The sequence below is a fragment of the Myotis davidii genome, unplaced genomic scaffold (genome assembly GCF_000327345.1).
Source record: "Myotis davidii unplaced genomic scaffold, ASM32734v1 scaffold529, whole genome shotgun sequence".
NCBI classification, from domain to species: domain Eukaryota; kingdom Metazoa; phylum Chordata; class Mammalia; order Chiroptera; family Vespertilionidae; genus Myotis; species Myotis davidii.
In genome coordinates, this window is record NW_006299709.1 from 110,143 (window position 1) to 118,526 (window position 8,384).

Consider the following 8,384-nt stretch of genomic DNA (forward strand, 5'->3'; position numbering starts at 1 on the left):
TAAAATGCGCTCATACTGTTTCAAAGGCCTTTTCTACTAATGCCTTTACTGCCATCAGTTTTAATTGACAAATGTTTCTCCATGTGAGGATTATAAACTTTTGCTTTGTTTTTTGAGTGCCTACAATTTTTCATTGGATGTTAGAAATTACAAATTTTGCTTTGTTAGGTGCTGTTTGTATACCTATAAATATTCTCAACTTTATTATGAGATACAATTAAGTTACTTGGAAACAGTATGTTTGATTATACTCTTCAGGGCCTTGCTTTACTGTTCCCCACTGCTGAGTGTTCTACAGTATGCCCCACAAATAATTAAGTTTCCCACTCTGACTTCTGGATAAAGGCACTAATTCTGATGTGTGAGCTCTGGGGATCGTTTCCTCTAATCCTTGTGGGCAATTCTTTCCCATTTTAGGTAGTTTCCTCAGAAGTATGACCTGATCAGTTCTCAACTGAGTACAAACATGGTATTTGCATCTCTGTAGTCCTCTCTGCAACTGTCTCTTTCCTGGTGCTCTGCCCTCCAAACTCTAGGCATCGTGGCCTTCCCAGACTCCTACCTAAATCTCTCATACTCAGGGAGACAGCAGGCCCCATCTTGCTTACTTTCTCTGTGCCAACATTTAATATCTCTCTTCAGGCAGTAACCTGAGAAATTGCAATATCATCTGATTTGTATTCCGGCTCTGAGAAGTCATGGTTCTTTGTTGCCTATTTTTAATGTCTTAAAAACCATTGTTTCATGTATTTTTATTTTGTAATTGTTTTATGCAGTGTTATAGACTGAATTAATTTATTGAAATCTAATACTCAATGTGGCTATATCTGGATATGATTTCTAAGGCAATATTTAAGGTTAAATGAGGTCCTAACAGTGGGGCCCTGATCTGATAAGATTGGTGTCTTTAGAAGGAGAAACGCCAGAGTGCTCACTCTCTTTTCTCTCCTTTTCTCTCCTCTTCTCTCCTCACAGGTGCACAAAGGAAAGAACAGGGAGAAGATAGCCATCTATAAGCCAGAAAGAGAGCCCTTGTCAAAAACTAAATCTGCTGACATCTTGATCTTGGACTGCTGGCCTCCAGAACCGTGAAAAAGACATCTTTTGTTCTTTAAACCACTTGATTTGTGGTGTTTTGATACAGCAACACAAGCAGACTAATAGAAGCAGGTAGATAAACCCTGTCCCTGCTGCTCTATCTTGGCTGAAAGCAGACATCCTGGTTAAGTATTTCTAATCATGCACTCAGCACACTAAATTCAAAGGCGTTAGTGATACAGAGAACATGGAAGTGAAAGCATGGAGCTATATCAACAAGGTCCAGTAATGGTAATGATAGTGGCATTCATTGAGCATTTAATTATGTATTAAGTACAGTGCTAAGTGCTGTAATTTCACTATACCATTTGTTTCTCTTAAAAAATCTATAAAGAAGTCTAGAATTTCTTCTATTCAGAATAACACCAACTCTCCCTAGACCTCTAAACCACAAAAGGCAGTAGTGAGAAGGGATCTTGAGAGTTTTGTATGCCGTAGTCATCTGGCAAAATCCTAATTCTTATTCTTCTTATCTCTCATTCTTGACATCAGAAATCTTTGAAACATATGGACTAGTCTCATTAGGTATCCAATTCACCAAAGAATTGTAATTTATAAAAAGTCAAGTAAATATGTACATAGAAGATGTGAGAGTGGATCAGAAGAAAATAGAAGAGAAAATGTTTGAAAATCTTCCAAAAGTCATGAAAGACATCAAGCTAATGATTCAAATGCCCTGAAAGTCCCAAAGAGGATAAATGCAACAACAAAACAAAACAAAACAACAACAGTCTAAGAAGAATTATAGTGAAACTGCTAAAAACAAAAAAGAAAATGTTGAAGCACCAAGAGAAATTAATATATACCTTCATAGGGTAAACAATAAGATAGTAAGTTTCTCGATATAAATTATGACAGCCAAGAGATAATGGAATGGAACTTTATACTAAAGAAAGAAAATAAATACCAATCTAAAAAGTCCATGATCAATAATATAATCTTCAAAACTATAGGTAAAAAAATAAATATTCAATGTTTCTCTCTCATTGATGTTTCTAACTCTCTATCCCTATCCCTTCCTCTCTGTGGAGAATAAAATATATTTAAAAAATAAAAATAAAAATAAATAAATATTTTCAGACAAATAAAGGTTAAATATTTTTTTCCAAGTAACTTGACTTTAAAACGAACAAAAAGTAACTTAAGTGAATTCTTCAGCCAAAAACAAAATTATCCAGAAGAAAATGAGAAAACAAAGTAAGGAAGAATAGCATAAATAATGATAAATGAGTAAATATAGAAAAATATCAATAGGTAATATTGATCATCTTTATATACTGGACCTCTATTCTGGAATGAATACCCATGAAACAAATTTTTATCTCAGCATGTACAGTTTTAAGCCTAATATACCTCCAACGTAATATGTGCAAAATTGAAAGCATGGTCTTCCAACATGATTGCTTCTTTCATAGTTGTCATTAAATTGGTAAATAGCAACTTTACCTATCCAATTATTCAGGTTAAATATCTTCTAGTGAACTTTTTACTCCTTTAAAATTGTTTTCACATCTATATCCAAACTTTTAAAAAATTATTCTTCTCACTATTGCAAGAATCGAATGACACCACCTCCACTTGTTACCGTTCTGGTCCATCTTTTGCTTAGATTATGGCACTAGCATCCTAAGTGGTAAACCTGCTTCTCCTTTCCATCCATACATAGTGTATTCTGAAAACAGTAACTATAGTTATCCTTTCCAAAACATAAATCAGATATTGCACTGCTTAAAACTTTCCAGTAATGTTTTATTGTCTTCATAATAGAAGTTAAGTTCTTTCAATGGTACACAGAGTTTTCCTAAATATGCTTACTATCCAGTTATCTCTCTGGCTCTATCTTATGGGATATCTCTATTTTTCTTACTCAGCTCCAACCAGTGTTCTCCAGCCACAATATTCTCTCTACTTTTTTTTTTTAATCAAAACTCCAAGACTGTGCCTGACTCAATCTTTGCAATTGCTATTTACTGTGCCTAGAATGCTCTTCCCTCAGATACATGCACAGCTGCCTGCTTCACCTTTTTCATTTCCTTCAAATCTATTCTCAGATATCTTCCTATTGGTCAAGCTTCCTGACCACATCATTCTTAACAGCAACCACATCAACACTCCCTATCTGTTTTCCCTGTCTTATTTATACCTATGCATATTACTTGTTTTTTTATTCACTTTTCCCAAATGGAACCTAAGTTCCATGTAGGCAGATATTTAAAACATACTAGTATATCTTATTGCAAATGGTGTGCCCACATTATGAAAAGATAGTCAGGGTCATTTTGGCGCACCCAATTATACTTGTTCAGTGAAAAGAGACCCTTAGCAATACTTTAAAGTAGCTATTATTTCTATAATACACATTTTATAGTTGTGGAAAATAAACTAAATAGTTTTGTCAGGTTCACCAGTAAATAAGTATTGAAATCAGAAGTAATACTCAAAATAGTACAACTCATAGTCCTTTCTCTTTACCATGGACTATATTATATTTCCAAATTTCACCCGAACTTCTGACCGGGAGGACTTAATCAGACCTTGTTTTCCAGCTGAGGACAAACTGAGCTAATGTACACAGGCAGTTTTTAAGGCAGCCATGTAGTACCCCTGTAATTTGTAATATGTTTTATTTCAAAGAGCTATTCTCTTAGACTATTTCTGCTGAACTCAATGCCTCTTCATTGGTGTCTTTTAAGGAGAGAAGCAATAAAATGTTTTTGAGGGATTTCCTAGCCTGAAGCTGTAATAAGTGAATATCTTGACTGGGATTTTTGAACTTGAGACAAAATTAGTGGAGTCTAAAATATTAAGTAATATTTCTTTGGAGCTATAGAAGAAATATTATTCCTGGGAATAATATTTCCACAAAAGAAGCAAAGAGAAATGACCTTCAGCTAATTTTGAAACAGAATCAGGAGAACTGGGGAAAGACCACTGACTATGTTTCTAATACATATTTTTGTCTTACTGACTTTTAGCAGAAATTCACAGACTTTCTCCCATAATATAACCTAAATGTTTTCAGGGTTCTCTATTTTTTTAAAATTTATGATTATTTGAAATCTATTTATTTCCATGGCATAAATAAAAATGTAATATATAATATATTTACACATATATATATATACAAAATGACTAAATAAAATATTCAATATATATCTCTATATAAAAGCCTAATATGCAAATTTCCCCTTGGGAGTTCGACCAGGAAACCAGGAGTTCGATTGCTCACTATGACGTGCACTGAGCACCAGGGAGTGGCATGGAATGAAGGAAGGCCCTGGCAGCAGCCAGGGAAGGGAGGCCCCGTGGCAGCTGGAGAAGGAAGGCCCTGGCCAGCAGCCGGGAGGCCCCCCGGGGAAGGGAGGCCCCGTGGCAGCTGGAGAAGGAAGGCCCTGGCCAGCAGCCGGGAGGCCCCGATTGGCCCTGATCACCAACCAGGCCTAGGGACCCTACCTATGCACGAATTTTGTGCACTGGGCCTCTCTCTCTCTCTCTCTCTCTCTCTCTCTCTCTCTAATATATATATTACTGTCAAAATACCATTCTTTAAATTATTTATATTTTCACAGTGATTTGAGAAGACATCTTAAAACAATCTATATAATAAAATAAGTTTTACACATTTTCGTGTGAAATGCTTTCTAGATGAGAGGTGAGGTACCTAGTAGGAAGAAGCACACTAGACTTTTCCTTATCCTTGGGCATGCCTATGACTGTTTGTTGCCCTGAGAACCTCAAAGCACATGTGTATCAGGGTAAAATATATTTTGAAATCATTGGAAAATAAGTTATAAATTATAAAGGAGAATCCATTCTTGTTTTTGACATGTTAGTGAGTACATCACATGATTTAATTTATCAATAAGAATGGACAGTGAAAGAAATATTTTAAATAAGCTGCATAGTAACACTTACCATATATCCCAAAAATAAATAGACAAAAATTAATACTTATTAAAATGTAAATTGTTCAACAGAGTGGTGACAGGCTTGTTTCCATGTGTGGGATTTCTGATAAAATCCGTGTTTCTTTCATTAAAAAATATTATCTGATTTCTCATTAACTCAGATATTAAATTTCAAAAGTGATAATCATGGAAGGAAATAGTACATGTTTATATAATTCCACATTTTTTAGTATACATCTTACATGATTTTTAAGACAATTGCTAGAATATAGTTGGATTTTATAGAAGTACTTCCTTATTTGACAATTATTCTCTATTTTTAATAATATTTCTCATCATGTAAAAAGAATATGACATTATTGCTTTTCAGGTGCCAGGACGTGATGAGCTCCCTGGAGACCAAGGCCTCTCCCCAGGCCAGCGCTCACCAAGAAGGCCATGTTCAGTTCCAGCATTAGGATCATGCAGCCCAATGGAGAGCAGCCAGCTGATTTTGAGACAGGCATCTCCTAGGATCTCCAGAGCCTCAAGGCCCAGCTACTAGGGTTGAATACTTGAGCCATAAAATAAAGTTGGTGTAGGTCTGAAAGCTATTATCTTTGTTCCTGTTTCTCAACTGAAATAATTTCAGAAAGTCCAAGTCTAGCTAGTAAGCGAATTGAAGAAAAAGGTCAGTGGGAAGCACATTGTCTTTATCACTCAGAGAATTCTGCTTAAGCCAACTTGAAAAAAGCCTACAAACAAACAAACAAACAAACAAACAAATGCATCAACAAATAAGCAAACGCAGCCCAGGAGCCTCACTCTGACAGCCTTGCTAGCTGTGATCCCGGAGGACTTGGTTTTCCTAAGTAAAAGTGTAGGCGAGGGAATTCAAGTGACCCTGGATGGCAGCCGGCTCATAAAGGTTCATTTGGATAAAGCACATCATGGGACACAGCTTGAAACTTCTCTGATGTCTGTAAGGAGCTCACTGGCAAGAATGTTCATTTTGAATTCCCAGAGTTTCAGTTGTAAACAAAAACTAAATAAAATATCGTTCACAATAAAAAAGAATATCACATTACTAAGAAGGAACTGTCTTTCTAGAAATAATATTGCTTCCCATGTTTCAGGAAAATGTTATCTGAGTATATACCCATTAGTTAGATGACAACCAATCTGTGGTGCCAAAAGGAACATGGCACATCGCATCTGTAGTTTAACTCCCTTTCCCCTTACTTTATACCGCTGCCTATCTGTATTTCATTTCAAACATCGTAAAAGTGAATTCCAATGGTCTTAATCTGAAGAGCAATTGATATTCCCTTCTTATTTAATGCACGTTTGCACCCATTTATTCCTTTTTGCAATTCTCAATGATTATTTCCCCTTGTTTTTAAACTATGAAATAAATTACTTATCACCTGAAGATTTAATTTACATTTACATCACTTTTCAAAGCATTAATAAAGCTAATGTTAAGATTGATCCCTGTATCAGCTCCCTTTAACTTGACAGTCTGTTATTTTTTCATTATTCTTTGTTTACTATCCTTCAGCATACTGTCAATCTTCCTGACAACCAACATAGAGCCAATACTATGAGTTAATTTTTCGAGCAAGATAATTTAAAAAAATATGAAACAACTGTAAGTGTTTTATGGTAATGTATTCTCCTATAGCAAAATTCTATCACTGAGTGCAAACTTATTTATAGAATGATTTATCATTAATGGGAGATGAGATAATAATCATAATTACCAATCTAATGTATTGTAGTATTTTATGCTCTAATAAATATATAGACAAGTAAATCAGAATACAATTTCAATTTGCATCATGCCATTTCAATCATGAATGTAAAGTTAGCTCTTTTTTTCTGAGTTCCAATTATGAACTAGATCCAAATAGTTCAATGTGATTATTCAAGTAATACAAAATATTTGTCAATTTGCTGTGTATAAATAAATTATACAACTCATTACATAGATTCAAAAATAGAGAACTCTAAACATAGGCAATATCTCATTTAGTTTAGAGGAGGGGATATATCTAAAAATTAATGTTTTGTCAGTTGCCTCTGGAAATTTCCTGTAGCCTTCAATAAATCAGTCAAACAATTTTGTTTGATTTATATAATTTCTTCAATATCCCCTTACCATCTGTCTTTTCAGATATGTTTGGTTCATTATTAGAACAGGCCTTTTTTTTTTCCTCTTCTAGTGATATAAGAATTTCTATTTATTTTTTCCAGGTGTCTTCCTTAAGTTACCAAAGAGAAAAAAACAGTTATATTTAATTTAACTGCATTTTAAACACAATGCATATAATCCTATATAATAAAGAGGTAATATGCAAATTAACCCTCACACCTCACAAGATGGCTGCCTATGACCAGGCCAGCAGGGGGGTTAGTGAGGGGCGACCAAATGACTGAACAAGCAGGCTGTGTGGGGTGACCAGGCAAGCAGAGGGGGGCAGTTAGGGGTAACCAGGCATGCAGACAGGTGAGCAATTAGGAGCCAGGAGTCCAGGATTGTGAGAGGGATGTCTGTGATTGGGCCTAAACCAGCAGTTGGACATCCCCTGAGGGGTCCCAGATTGGAGAGGGTACAGTTTGGGTTAAGGGGACCTCCCCATGCACGAATTTTGTGCACCGGGCCTTTAGTCTTATGATAATATTGATTCAAAATTATACAACAATTTCTTTTTTAAAAAATATATTTTTATTGATTTTAGAGAGGAAAGGAGAAGGATAGAAAGATAGAAACATCAACGATGAGAGAATCATTGATTGGCTGCCTCCTGCACGCCCCCCACTGGGGATGGAGCCTGCAACCCAGGCATGTGCCCTTGGCCAGAATTGAACTTGGGACCCTTCAGTCCACAGGCGGATGCTCCATCCACTGAGCCAAACCGGCTAGGGCAACAATTTCTGAAACCTAAATTAATGATATTAGCCCAAGCATTGCCAAATATTTTAGGACATAAAACCATTTTTTTCAAATGAAATCATAGGATTACCTCAAAGTATATAACATATAAAAATAGAATATTTCTGGGTGAAACAAAATCAAGGGAGTAGGGGAATGGGAGTCTCCTTTAATCTGCATTTCCAGGCCTCCATGTTTCTCTACCTCACATACCCTTGGGCACCTCCAGAGAAGTCTAATATGATGAGAAAATCAACCTTGTTTCTTGGTAAAGTGGACAGGGAGATATATGGATTAAGTGATACACATTTAGATAAGATGAATCGTTGATATCAACTGTTAGTAGAATAGCAGTTAAACACACACACACACACACACACACACATACACACACACACGCGCACACACACACACACACACACACACTTGGATATTTGAGACCCTAAGTAGTCTCTGTGAAAGTT

General features: G+C 35.7%; 1 pseudogene; it reads left to right on the plus strand.

Annotated features, from left to right (window-relative positions):
• The first annotated feature begins 5,444 nt into the window (after window positions 1-5,444).
• On the plus strand, window positions 5,445-6,023 carry LOC102769269 (annotated as a pseudogene).
• Window positions 6,024-8,384: the final 2,361 nt, after the last annotated feature.